At 48.0% G+C, this 13,078-nt stretch overlaps 1 protein-coding gene across 2 annotated transcripts in view; it reads right to left on the bottom strand.

The window, feature by feature from the left end:
- ptprea (protein tyrosine phosphatase receptor type Ea) overlaps window positions 1-13,078 on the bottom strand; it is a 53,732-nt gene that overhangs the window by 31,591 nt on the left and 9,063 nt on the right. For both annotated transcript variants that reach the window (XM_084671100.1, XM_084671101.1), the window contains exon 2: window positions 553-855. The gene's annotated coding sequence lies outside the window, so the exon portion shown is untranslated. The remainder of the gene's footprint in view (window positions 1-552; window positions 856-13,078) is intronic.

Raw genomic sequence — 13,078 nt, 5'->3', positions numbered from 1 at the left:
TGGAAAACACAGTTTTGATCCAATCCATGCACAGTACAATAGTGAGTGTGTGTGTGTGTGTGTGTGTGTGAGGGCTAGTAAACCCTTCCTCTGCAGAGTGATTTCATTCCTACTTCAGTCCCTCCCTTCTACTTCACTCCATTTGTGAGGTGGTACGCTCAGGCAGATGCATGTAGGAAAATGCCAGCACATTTCAACTGTACAAGTCAATGCACACACTTTAGGCAAGATACTCTCTTCCTCTCTCGCTCTGTCTCTCTCCTTCTCCATTGGTGTCTCTCTCTCTCTATTCCAAATAGATTGTATTCGAAATTCTGAGCAGAAAAGCAGAAGTGCAGTGCTGTACAGGAGGCAACGTGTGATAATGAATGTGACACTCCCACACAGTAGGGTGTCACGGATACAGACCAGGAAGAGTGTCTCCGTTTCTCACACATACACAACCAAACCTTTTTTTGTTTACCACAAGTATGTAATACTCCAGAAGGAGGTACAGGTGACATAAGCAAACGTTGCTTGGCCGTGGAATGAGTTGAGGGCTCCGTTTGATACCTGGACACGTGTGAGTTCACTGTGTGCTGGTGCTCAGATCCATAACGGCCTGTCAGGTGCTGGATGAGTCCAGCCGTCACATTGCTCTTGGGAGTGTCCTTGCCCTTGCCCTTGCCCTTGGCCTGCTCCGTCCTCAGCCAGGCTGGAGGTGTGTTCCCCTAGCCCAGAGAGGGGCCCGCTTCTGGGGCTTCTCCTTTAGCAGGTCTGCCCACAGGAAGGTGTGAAGTCCTAGTGCTTCTGCTTCACACACAGATCAGCACAGACACTCTGGCAGTGTGCTGCTCGCAAAAGGATGCTCACCACCTAAAGGAGTGAAGAGAGAGAGAGACATTAGACACATCATTACCCAAGCATTGGCAAGAAGACTGAGCGCTGAGGGGGGAGGAGAGGGAGGAGAGAGGGGGTTAGTCTTTACGAATAGTGATGGCTGTGGGTGTAACAAGTCCAGACCCAGGCCCAGGGGTACAGGGCTACTCCCCTCCTCCCCCAACAGAGAGAGCAGCAGTCTCCAGGACGACAGTGGGTCTCTCCCCATGGGCACTAATATCACGTTATTAGAGATTTACATCAAACATTTGATTAAACTATAAACACAGACACATGGGGATATGAAATGCAATTAAAAGCAGATTATGGAGACACCCCACAGTGACACGAGTACAGTGAAGTCACAAGAAATCTCCCTGGGAAGCACAAGAAGCGGCACGCAGCGTTCCTTCACGCTACAGTACAACCTCCTGCTCTATACCCGTAAGTCACAGCTCTGACAAACAGCAGTGTTAGCCATCCATTGAAATCAAAACATATTTTCACCCTTAATCCTTGAAATGTGCCTGCGAGTGTATGAGGCCATTAAAAAGCAGGCTCTCCGTCCCATCTTTGATTGAAAAAGCATTGTGTTTGTTTTTATATGGGTACATATTGTTTTGTTGATATTGAAGAGGGGTGGGAGGAGGAGGTAGAGAAAGAGGGGTGGGAGGAGGAGGTAGAGAAGGAGGGGTGGGAGGAGGAGGTAGAGAAGGAGGGGTGGGAGGAGGAGGTAGAGAAGGAGGGGTGGGAGGAGGAGGTAGAGAAGGAGGGGTGGGAGGAGGAGGTAGAGAAGGAGGGGTGGGAGGAGGAGGTAGAGAAGGAGGGGTGGGAGGAGGAGGTAGAGAAGGAGGGGTGGGAGGAGGAGGTAGAGAAGGAGGGGGGTGGGAGGAGGAGGTAGAGAAGGAGGGGGGTAGAGGAGAATGGAGGAGGAGTGGAGGGAATAGTAGGAGGAGAGATGGGAGGGGAGGGGGGGTGGTAGAGGAGGAGGAGAAAGGCGAGGGGGTAGAGGAAGAGGAAGTGGAGGATGGCAGGGTAAAGAATGTGTGGCTGGGGGGGTGGACAAGGGGTGGCAGAAAGGGGAGGGAGCAGAGCGCAATTTATCTACCTGGGAACACAAAACCTGAGACAGAGAGACAGAGCGAGAGAGAGAGGGAGAGAGAGAGAGAGAGAAAGGGCACGTGTGCATTGCTGAACGGTTGCCATGGCGACATTCTCATCTAGTCTAGCGGGGGGGGGGGGGGGGGGCTGCCAGAGGGTTGGTGGTGGTGGTGGGAGGGAGGGGTTCCTCCTCAGTGCTGTTCCATGCAATAATTGGCGTCTGAGCCGTATAAACAGCAGCGGTGAACGCCCGCATCATGACACACCGGAACACGAGGTGGCATCCTTCAAGAGCTCGACGGTAACAGCAGCTCTCTGTCCAATGCAAGAGCTGAAACCGGTATTTAACCAGACAGTATTTGCATGACCCCATGACAGTCTGCATAGGTTTTACTGTGTGATATCATATCATACTACAGGGGGACCACTCACAGGTCTGAGCACAGCCACAAGGGATGAAACAAGCTCTGAGTTTTAGTCCCATTATTTTTTTGTTGCCATTCTGCCTCTCATTGACATCAATCCGAGAGCTCTTCTCCAACACCGCCAGTCTCCGCTGCCTGAGCGAGCGGTCTGACCTTTAAAACGGCAGATGAGCAAGCGTCCAAACTCTCACAGCCAGAGCGCCCAGTAAAATCCGGTTATGCTGCTGTTATGTGTGTGGAACAAGCTTACATCCAATTATAAGGGTCGCCAGACACCACTTTCAGCACTGTGAGTCTGTGAGCACCATGTGTGTGTGTAAGGAGGCCTGACCCAGAGGACTGGTTGATGCAGAAGTTCTGACGGGACCTGAGAGATCTCCGTGCAGCTGAACCCATTCTGATAGATGACTTCCCAACACAGAGCAGAGGAGAGTAGAGGCTGAGAATACTTTCGAAGCTTTGCAAATATGGCAGTTTTACAAGTCGCATACTCAGTATCAAGTACGTGCTGAGACTCCAGCCTGGGCAACACGTTTTTTAACCGACAGACAAATTGTTTGGGCCCAGAGGTGCTGACAGAATGTGCTTGCCTGGGACATGAAGTGGTGCATGTATTAAAAGCCTCTCTCCGGAAATGCTCCTATTGGCAGGCTCAAAGTAGTCTACCCGACCCAGACTAACTCAACAGGGAGGGGTGGGCTCAAACATGCAGTCACGCATGAATCAGATGAAAAGTACAAAATACCTCAGTGTACAACCTCTCCTAAGATTGTATCAAAGATGAAGTGAAAATATATAAAAGTTGTTATTTGTGATGTCTTCAGTATTTACATTTACACTTACATCAGTGAAGCTGAATGAGGATAATCACTGTACAACTTAAATTAAATGTTAAAAAACAGGCACGAATAAGCAATTGTTTTTCATCTACACACCTAAACATCACCATTGAAAGTGTTCACACACACAACACATAGATTGGACGGCCATCTAAACTTTGTGTGCAAATATATTTACATTTACATTACATTTATGCATTTTGGCAGACACTTTTATCCAAAGCGACTTCCAAGAGGGAGTTTTACAAAAGAGCATAGGTCACTGATCATAACAAAGAGACCCCCAAACATTGTAGGTAGCCAAACATGAAGCCAACGTCTTGAGCCTTTTCTTGAAGGTGGGGAGACAGTCAGTGTCTCTGAGGTGGGGAGCTGGTTCCACCATTGGGGGGCCAGACAGGAGAAGAGCTTGTGTTGCGAGCGGGCGCTCTTGAGCGGTGGGACCACCAGACGGACCGTAGGTGGCAGGTGGGGGTGTAAGGCTGGAGGAATACATGTGCGTGAGAGTGTGTGTGTGTGTGTGGGGGACTGTTTGTTTGTGAGTTTCTCTATGTGTGTATGCATCACATTGGATGTGAGAGTACAGTCTATGTGTATGTGTGTGTGTGTGTGTGTATGTGTGTGTGTATGTGTGTGTCGGTTTGCAGGGATCCAAAGGCGGATTCATCCCTCTGAGCCAATCCAGAGTGAGGGGATGAAGGAGAGCAGTGGGACAAATATATGACATCCAACTGCAGATGGAAAAACCCATCTCTGACAGCACTTGAAATCAAACGTATTCCTTCGCAGACTTGACCTCGCTTAGCTCAGCCCTGGTCCAGAACACCTCGATGAACACAGATCACACCACACACACACACAGCCCAGCCCCTCGGAGCAGTGGGCAATCAGATTACAGCGACCCACACAGATATCCCCTCCCGCAACACAAATCCATTTCAAGAGATCAGCTGTGGGCGTTTCTCCGTGTCCATGGGGGTGATCTGGACCCCGCATCAGCTGGTGTGTGTCCGGACCTCAGTCCACGCGGCCACGTGGCTCGTCTGTCAGCTCTGACACACTGTGTCAGGCCCATCCAACAGAGACACACACACACACACACCCCACGTACACACACACACCTGCACAAACTAACACACAGAAACGACACACACAAACACACACCCTTCTCCTGAGATTCAGTACCATCCTGTCTTTACTCACTCTTTATTATCGCCGTTATCTTCATGGAGCGTCATGAGATATTGAAAGAGCAGATTTGGATGTGATGAGAGGTACAGCAGTGATACAGCAGCGTTTTAGCCCCTGCCTTGTTGCAGGAGGTAACAGTCTGATTTGGATGAACAGTGTTCACAGCTACAGGAGCACCCTAGGGTAGGAAGCACTGGGAACACAATGATAATAAATAGCAGAGGAAACACCCTTCATGCGTCAGCATTTTATGCATAATGAGAGGTAATTTGTCATAAACTATGTGCGACAAAAAGGAAGGTCTTAAAAGGAAGGTCATATGGAGCGACAGCTTCCTGGATGCAGCTCCCTCCTACCAGCCCTCCCTCTCAGTCGGCACCCAGGTTGAGTAGACCATGTATTCATTTAGCAGACGCTTTGATCCAAAGCGACTTCCAAGTGCATAGGTCACTGATAATAACAACAAGATAGCCCCAAAGCATTGCGGGTATCCAAAACAAGAAGCACACATTGTGAACAACCAAAAAATACGTGCCAAAGGGAAAAACCATAACAGCTTGTAGTTAAGCATGTTACAATTAAACAACATGAATTTCTAAGTGCAAGTGTACCTGTAGAAAAGCAAGCAACAATAAAATAAAATTAAAATAAGATTAACTAACATAGAATATTTTGCCAGGAAGAGGTGGTGGAAGTGGCCGGGGAGAGGGAAGCCTGGGCCTCCCTGCTTAGGTCGTTGCCCCCGCGACCCGATCCCCAGACAAGCGGTAGATGACGAACAACGAGAATATTTTGCAGCAAATACAACAGTTTAAATCAGCTACCACTAACCAACAAGAGCAACAAGTCTATAAGCCAGAGTCATTGTGATCCTTGAGGAAACTAGCATTGGGTTTCAGGAAACCATTCCTAAGTACCGTTGTACTACCAGAACAAGTGCGTCTTGAGCCTTCTCTTGAAGGTGGAGAGACAGTCTGTGTCTCTGATGGAGGTGGGGAGTTGATTCCACCACTGGGGGGCCAGACAGGAGAAGAGCTTGTGTTGGGAGCGGGCGCTCTTGAGAGGTGGGACCACCAGATGGTTGTCAGAAGAAGACCGTAGGTGACGGGTGGGGGTGTAAGGCTGCAGGAGAGACTTGATGTAGTCGGGTGCAGTCCCGTTCACTGCTCGGAAGGTCAGTACCAGGGTCTTGAATCTGATACGGGCCGTGATGGGTAGCCAGTGGAGAGAGATGAGGAGCGGGGTAACGTGGGAGTGTCTGGGTAGGTTGTAGACCCGACGGGCTGCTGCGTTCTGAATCCTCTGAAGAGGGCGGGTTGCGCATGCTGGGAAACCTGCAAGTTGCAGTAGTCCAACTTGGAGAAGACAAGTGCTTGGACAAGCAGCTGGGTGGAGTGCTCAAACAGGTATCTCCTGATCTTCCGTATGTTGTAGAGGGTGAATCTACACGACCGGGACCGCAGCAATGTGGGCCGTGAGGGAGAGCTCGTCATCCATGGTGACCCCAACGTTCCTGGCAGAGGATGAGGGGGTCACTGTCGCAGATCCCAGGGTGATTGAGAGGTCGTGGGAGATGGAGGGTTTGGCCGGGATAATGAGAAGTTATGTTATGGCGAGGTTCAGCTGGAGGTGGTGCTCGGTCATCCAGGCGGAGAGGCAGGCCTCGATCCTAGCTGAGATCCCCGGATCGGTCGGGGGGAACGACAGGTACAGCAGCGTGTCGTCAGCGTAGCAGTGGTAGGAGAAGCCATGGTGGAGCATCTCATGACGTGTCACAGCACTCCCTAAAACAAGCATTCGCCGCTGTAATAAGATAACAGAAACGTTCCAAGATGGCTGAACAGAGTTAGATCATTGAGATTGCTTGAGGTTGCTGATGAAGTTTGCTGCCATCAGACGGATGGGATACAGGTTACAGTATCTGTGACATTACTATCCTCAGAGGGGCTAAATGAAAACGCTGGTTAGATGTGAAGAAAGGGGTCGTCCCTACCGATCGATAGGCAATAAACGGAGGCAATGATCATCTGTCCGTGGAGTGGGGAACAGGAAAAGGGCCATCACCTTTATTTCACCAGACTGGAGAGAAAATAACTCTCCTCTAGATGATCATAAAAGGCCTCAGGACCCCCTCTTTATTAAAACAGCAGACTCCAGCTAGCGCATACAAACACATCTCCACCTCATTCTGCTTCTTATTCAACTCTTCCCTTTGGTGGGATAGCAGAGGGGAGGGGGGAATCTGAGCGAATCTGCGGATGATCCCACGATACACTATCTACTCATAAATATTCATGGCATACTATATGGAGGTGTTGTTCACACATACACACACACACATGCCCACACTCACGCATGCACACTACAAACAGAGCTGCAAGTGAGAGGTGTTGGGTCTGCCTTGTGGATGGCTCTCTGCAGTGTATGATCATGTCTGGCTGGAGCCCAAGGCTACACGTCTTGCCTGTCTGCACATCCTCGTCTCGTCTGGGAACTGAGACTGTGTGTGTGTGTGTGTGTGTGTGTGCATGAGTAAGAGAGGGAACCACAGACACCCCTGCTTTCACACACCCACGTGGGGGCCAGCGGCCTGTGTGGATCATAGAACTGTAATAAGAATAATTAAGGTCAACTGTGTGTGATATCTAGCTGTTATTTAGACGTGTGGGAGGATGTTCATTCCTCAAAAAACACAGCACGAACCTATGAATATGTAGCGCCAACCAAAGCCCGGCAACACGAGAAAATGACCCTTCTATTTTCAAAATGGTCCAAGTGTAATATTTTTGCAATGACTACTAATATTGTACATGTCCCCTCCTACCTGAGTTCCAGTAAGTTTGCGTCTCTGGCAGTTGGTCAGGAGAATGGTATGCTACTGATTCATTGTGTCAAGTTGACTCAACTTGGTGTCCAAAAGCAGGAAGAGAAACAACTTAGTTCATATCCTGTGTGGTTGCTCGCAGCCAAGTTAAGGGGGAGGAGAATGAGTTGGACTGTGAGAACCACAGGTCAACAAGACTAGAGCAACAGAGAGAGAGAGAGAGAGAGAGAGAGAGAGAGAGAGAGAGAGAGAGAGAGAGAGAGAGAGAGAGAGAGAGAGAGAGAGAGAGAGAGAGAGAGAGAGAGAGAGAGAGAGAGAGAGAGAGAGAGAGAGAGAGAGAGAGAGAGAGAGAGAGAGAGAGAGAGAGAGAGAGAGAGAGAGAGAGAGAGAGAAAGAGAAAGAGAAAGAGAGAGAGAGAGAGAGAGAGAGAGAGAGAGATTCAGACCAAGAGGGAATAGTGGGAGTGGGAAAGAGAACTGGAGACAGAAAGATAGAAGGAAGGAGGGAGGGTACTCTTTAACCACTCGGCCCATCTACTTCCTGTTGACACAACAAAGATGACATCACACAGTACAGTTTGCTCCTCTGGACATTAGTATCTGTCGACACCGGCGGACTGCACGACTGCTCAGCAGTTCCCATGAACAACTCAGGGGCCCCACGCTCAGCCCAAGACTTCCACACCATTTCAACACGCAGCTATTTCGCGTGAGAAACACTCACACAAAGTCATAGCAGAATCCTTAATTGATACTGTATGGGGCAAATTGCAGGAATCATACATGGAACATAAGTTCATAAGTTAAACAGAAGTGGATCATTAACTGTGAGACCGTCTTTCTACTGTCGCTAGCGTCAGTGGGCGGCCCAGTCAACCATGGTACCTTGAAGCTCATAAGAAGAGTGTCCTGTCCATGTATGACAACAGGATCTGCACGGCTTCGTCATGTTAGGCCCCCCCCCCTCTTGTTTTGCCTTGTACCATTCCAGTCCTCCACACCAGGAAAAAAAAAGCAAAATAGAGTTTCTAAAACCTGGTCCCATTTCCCCTTTACTTCAAAGGTATCACCCCTACTGATCTCAAGATTGGGGCATGCGTGTGAGGCAACAATCTACAGATCAGAGGACCGCCCCCTGCAGGAAGCTCTCCTGTAAACATACGGTCAGGATAGCATCTGAACAACGGTTCAACCTGACCTATTAATACTCTGTATCAGCTGCATCACATGACCACAATGACCCGTAGACCGACACAGCGATGAAAGCTTGATCTCGACAGAAACATCCATTACCAAGCCGTGGATGACCCAACCCATGTTATGCACCCTGTTGGACGGCTGAGCTGCAGAGCTGAGGGTTAGGGAGCAGTATATCAAACACACAGCTGCTAAGTGCTCCCATGACTCAGACATACGAGGGCTCTGATTTAGGGAGCAGTGCGGATCCTGCTTCTTCTGAAACAGGAAGCTGTAAAGCGACCATTCAGCACATCCTCATCACCCACCAAGCATCCATTGGATTTGGAGACACCGAGAGTAGTTATTCAAGGTAAATGTATGTCTTATTAAAAGCCGGTCACTGATATTTAAGCCGTAAATCAACCCAGCCAGAAATGAACCTCAGGAAATGAAATGCTCGGATGATGACCATGATCAGAATGATTTACTCACCTGCTAATCTACGTTATAGCTACTGTTGATTGCCATGCTGAAGGGAACTTCTATGTCAGACACTATTCTTCTTGGATTTCATATAATATACATATATACACAGTATGAGTTATACCTCAGTTCAATATACTTCAACTGTATACAGGTGTAAAGTAAGTTGAAAATGTATACTAAAGCCTAGAATAGTCATCTCCTGTACTTTTCAGTTCATCTCCCAGATGATTCTTCACAGTGAGTGTTCCATGAGGACTGAAGGCTCGGTCCATAGGGGATATCTACACAGTGTGTCAGCTTGTCAACCTGCCTGGCAGCCTGCCTCTCGGTGTGCCTGTTTCCTGGACCTGCCTGTCCCAGGGTTGCCCGCAGCACTTGACAGTTAAGGCGGACGCTTGAGCAACACATGCCTGCCGCTTTCAAAAACGAAAAAGAAAGAAAAACAAAGAACAAAAAAAAATCTGCCGTGTCACTCTGTCCCGTTTTCTCCCTTCCATTCCAAAACGCCAGTCTCCCTTCATTAGGCTATCGCACAACCCCCCCCCCTTTTAGTAAAGTGTCTGTCTGTCTCCCTGCCTGCTCGTCTGTTTGTCTGCCCCTCTGTCTGTCTGCCTGCGAGCCTCCCTATCTGTCTGCTTGTCAGTCCTGACAGCTCTGATCTGAGCTGCCAGCGGGGGTTAGCGCTGCTTGTGTGGATCATCAGCACAAGCTGTAAACAAAAGGCCACGCGCTCTGCTCTGAAGCAAGGAGATAAGGAGGAGGAGGGTGGTGGATCCATAGCCGTGCCATGGTAAACCCTCCACACTCTTCCCCCCTCCCCCATCGCTCCCTCGTCTTTGTGCGGAGAAGGAGCAGAGAGCCATGGAGGTGGATCCCCCCCCCTTTCCGCCTCGTGTCGCTCGTGCGTGGATCGTCACGCTTGGGCGAGCGAACACACTATACCCTCCCCGGGCATGTCAGTCTGAGCAGGGAGCAGCAAGCCTGCACTAAGCGTGTTCACAAGCAGCCAGAGTCATATTTAGGTGCGAGGGAAAGAGGAAGATCAAGGAAGCAATGGTGTGTGTGTGTGTCTGTGTGTATGAGAGCGATGCGAGTATGAGAGATAGGTATGTATGATAGAAATGTGTGTATGATAGGGATGTGTGTATGAGAGAGATATGTGTATGAGAGAATGTTTTTTAACAAAAGAAGACTAAAAGCAGAATGCCCCACCACGCCCCTCCACCTAACCTGGGCCAAACCCCTGTCCCTCACCTCACTAGCACTGTGACTGCTGATGTCTCATGTTCTTCTAGAAGGTTCTACTGACAATGACTGGGATTCCCTGTCAGTTCACTTACTCTGGACAAACACACTTAAATTAGATTAATGGATCTTTGCAAATGTGAACTTTCTGAATTCTGTTGATATTCTGAAAGTCCAAATAATTCAAAGTAGATTAGGACACAAATTCAGGAACAATGTCACGATACAGAAGCAGGCCCGACTTGTGGTGTGTGCTCACAGAAGACTGTTCTATGTAGCATACCTCTGTGTTCATGTTTCACTGCCTGCACATAAGGGCCGTGTACATGAAGAACGACAACACAGGCAGCAGTGCAGGGCTTGTCCCACTCCCTGAGGGTCAGAAATGGAAGGATTATACTGTCATCAATTCAGAATGTGGATTATGGAAATCCTGAAGCAGCTCCATAGCACAGATTAGGGTTGTAGCAGGCGCGGGAAAGTCGGAAGACAATGAAGATTTTGTGTTTGCGCAGCGCGGACGGCACCGGCTGTAACAATAGAGCTCTCATCTGTAAAAGGGGTCAGGAGTGATTTGGAGAGACGGCTGGCGAAGCTACCCAGAGAGGCGCTCCAGAATCCCCCAGAATCAGACAGGATTTGGGAGATTATGACATCACAAACACCAATTAGCCTATTATTCAGGTTCTGGTGCAGGATAGGGTGAAACTGTTACAAGGGAGTCACGGCCAATACCAGTGAGTTTATTCACAGTAGATGTTGCATTATACTGCTGAAAATGTGTCATAAATATGAGTTATGTTTGTCCGTCACATGACATGAGATGTCCTTCATCTTAATAACAGCATACAAACCTTATTTTTCGTGGTTGGTTTCGTTCACATCTACTAGAAAACCAGGCAGGAGCCATATGCACGTGTAGACTCCAATCTTAGAGCTTGCACAATGATTCTTTCCTGCACAGTATATATAGTTCTTACTGTAGTTTTGGTGCTTGAAGATATGAAGCCTTTATGAAAGTACACGTGGTATGATTAATTTGATTCTAACTCAGTCATGGAGGCCTGCAGTGTTCCTCCCAGCAATGCTTTCAAAACGAAATAAACATCTTATTACAGAGGTCTCTACAGCCACATCACTGTCTTCCTCTGCGTTCTGCTTTCTAATAAAAGGAATACAAATTAAGTTGTCATGTTTGTTTGATGTCACAATCTTTGTTTGCATTTGTTTATACATTCACTGTCCACTTTATTAAATTCACCTCGCTAGTACTGGGTTGGACCCCTTTTGCCCTCAGAACTGCCTTAATTCTTCGTGGCATACTTTCAACAAGGCGTTGGAAACATTCCGCAAGAGATTTTTGGTCCATATAGACATGATAACATCACGCAGTTGCTGCAGATGTGTCAGCTGCACATCCATGATGTGAATCTACCGTTCCACCACATCCCAAAGGTGCTCCGGTGAGTGTAGCTCTTGTAAAGATAACTAAACCCTACTCTTATTCTGTTTATATCTCCTGTAAAGAAAATAACAAAACCTTACTCTTATCCTGTTTGTGTCTCTTGTAAAGAAGATAACAAAATCCAACTCTTATACTGTTTGTATCTCTTGTAAAGATAACTAAACCCTACTCTTATCCTGTTTGTATCTCTTGTAAAGAAGATAGCTAAATCCAATTCTTATACTGTTTGTGTCTCTTGTAAAGAAGATAACTAAATTCAACTCTAAACCCTAATCTTTTGCCTGCGATTAAGTGTCACTTGCGGGGGTGAAAGACAGAGGAGTCCGAAAAAGGAAGAGAAAGAAGAGAGAGAGAGAGAGAGAGAGAGAGAGAGAGAGAGAAGGGAGAGAGAGAAAGGGAGAGAGAGAAAGGGAGAGAGAGGGAGACGCTGCAGGGTTGCTTTTGTGACCCGTCCTCGCAGTACAAAAAAACTGACATCAGAAAATCTGCCAATCTGCTGACATGACTCAGACACAGCCAGTGAGAATCCTTTTCACTGCTGGTGTAAGGATCCGCAGCCAGCTTCCTGTCAAATGCAAAAATGTTGATTAAAATAACACCCACTATGCCGATATGTCTTAATCCAAAGATTACAATATGGTATGCATTGCCATAAATATACCTTAACCAAATCCATCAGATGCTTTACACTGAGACGAACAAACCAAACACAGCACTCTGCACTACACCACATAAAACATTTCTGCAATCAAGTGGCTGGACCCAATGACGGCTCAGTGGTTCAATGTCAGCCCTGTTAAAGGCAGCCCATTTAGCACAAAAAAGGGGGCAATTTAACTGGCTGCTAGGGATGTAATTGCTACATGTAATGAGATATCTCTTCAGTGATAGAGCCAAAGCATAAACTGTGCCATTTTCACCTAATATGGCTGAGAGAACTCCAGTACGCAACCCGCTTCCAAACAGTTCACGCCATTATTAACTGACAAAGCTACACTGCTGAATCTCATGTCTTGTGTGTGACTATAAGCTGAGTGACTGAAATGCCCTTAAGGCTTACACACCAACCAGTCAGACATGGAAGTCGCCGCAGCCTAATTCTGGTGCCTTCCAGACAAACAAAACAGACAAACCCACAAAAAGAGAAGGGAAGAATGGAGTTGCTGAGGAAGAGAGGAGGGATGCAGCCAGCCCCTCCCCTCGGGGCAGCATGATCTACTGGGCTAACGGAGGGATGACAGAAAATCGCTGTAGACCCAGCAAGCTTCCAAAGGTCAAACGTTGAGCCTGCGTCAACTCAGACCCTAATCAACCCAGCTACTGTTCCAGAGGCGTGATCAGAAAGCTCTTTCCCATCAGTCCCCTGGGTCACAAGGCCACACACAGACTATCATTAAGGCTCTGTCAGAGGATGTGACATGCCAGAACCAAGCCTACTCTCTCTGGGCAACATACTGTGGCTTTTA

The sequence above is a fragment of the Hypomesus nipponensis genome, chromosome 13 (genome assembly GCF_054491055.1).
Source record: "Hypomesus nipponensis isolate SF chromosome 13, ASM5449105v1, whole genome shotgun sequence".
Taxonomy (NCBI): Eukaryota; Metazoa; Chordata; class Actinopteri; order Osmeriformes; family Osmeridae; genus Hypomesus; species Hypomesus nipponensis.
The sequence above is the reverse complement of the archived record's forward strand: the minus strand, read 5'-3'. Positions and strand labels throughout refer to the sequence as shown.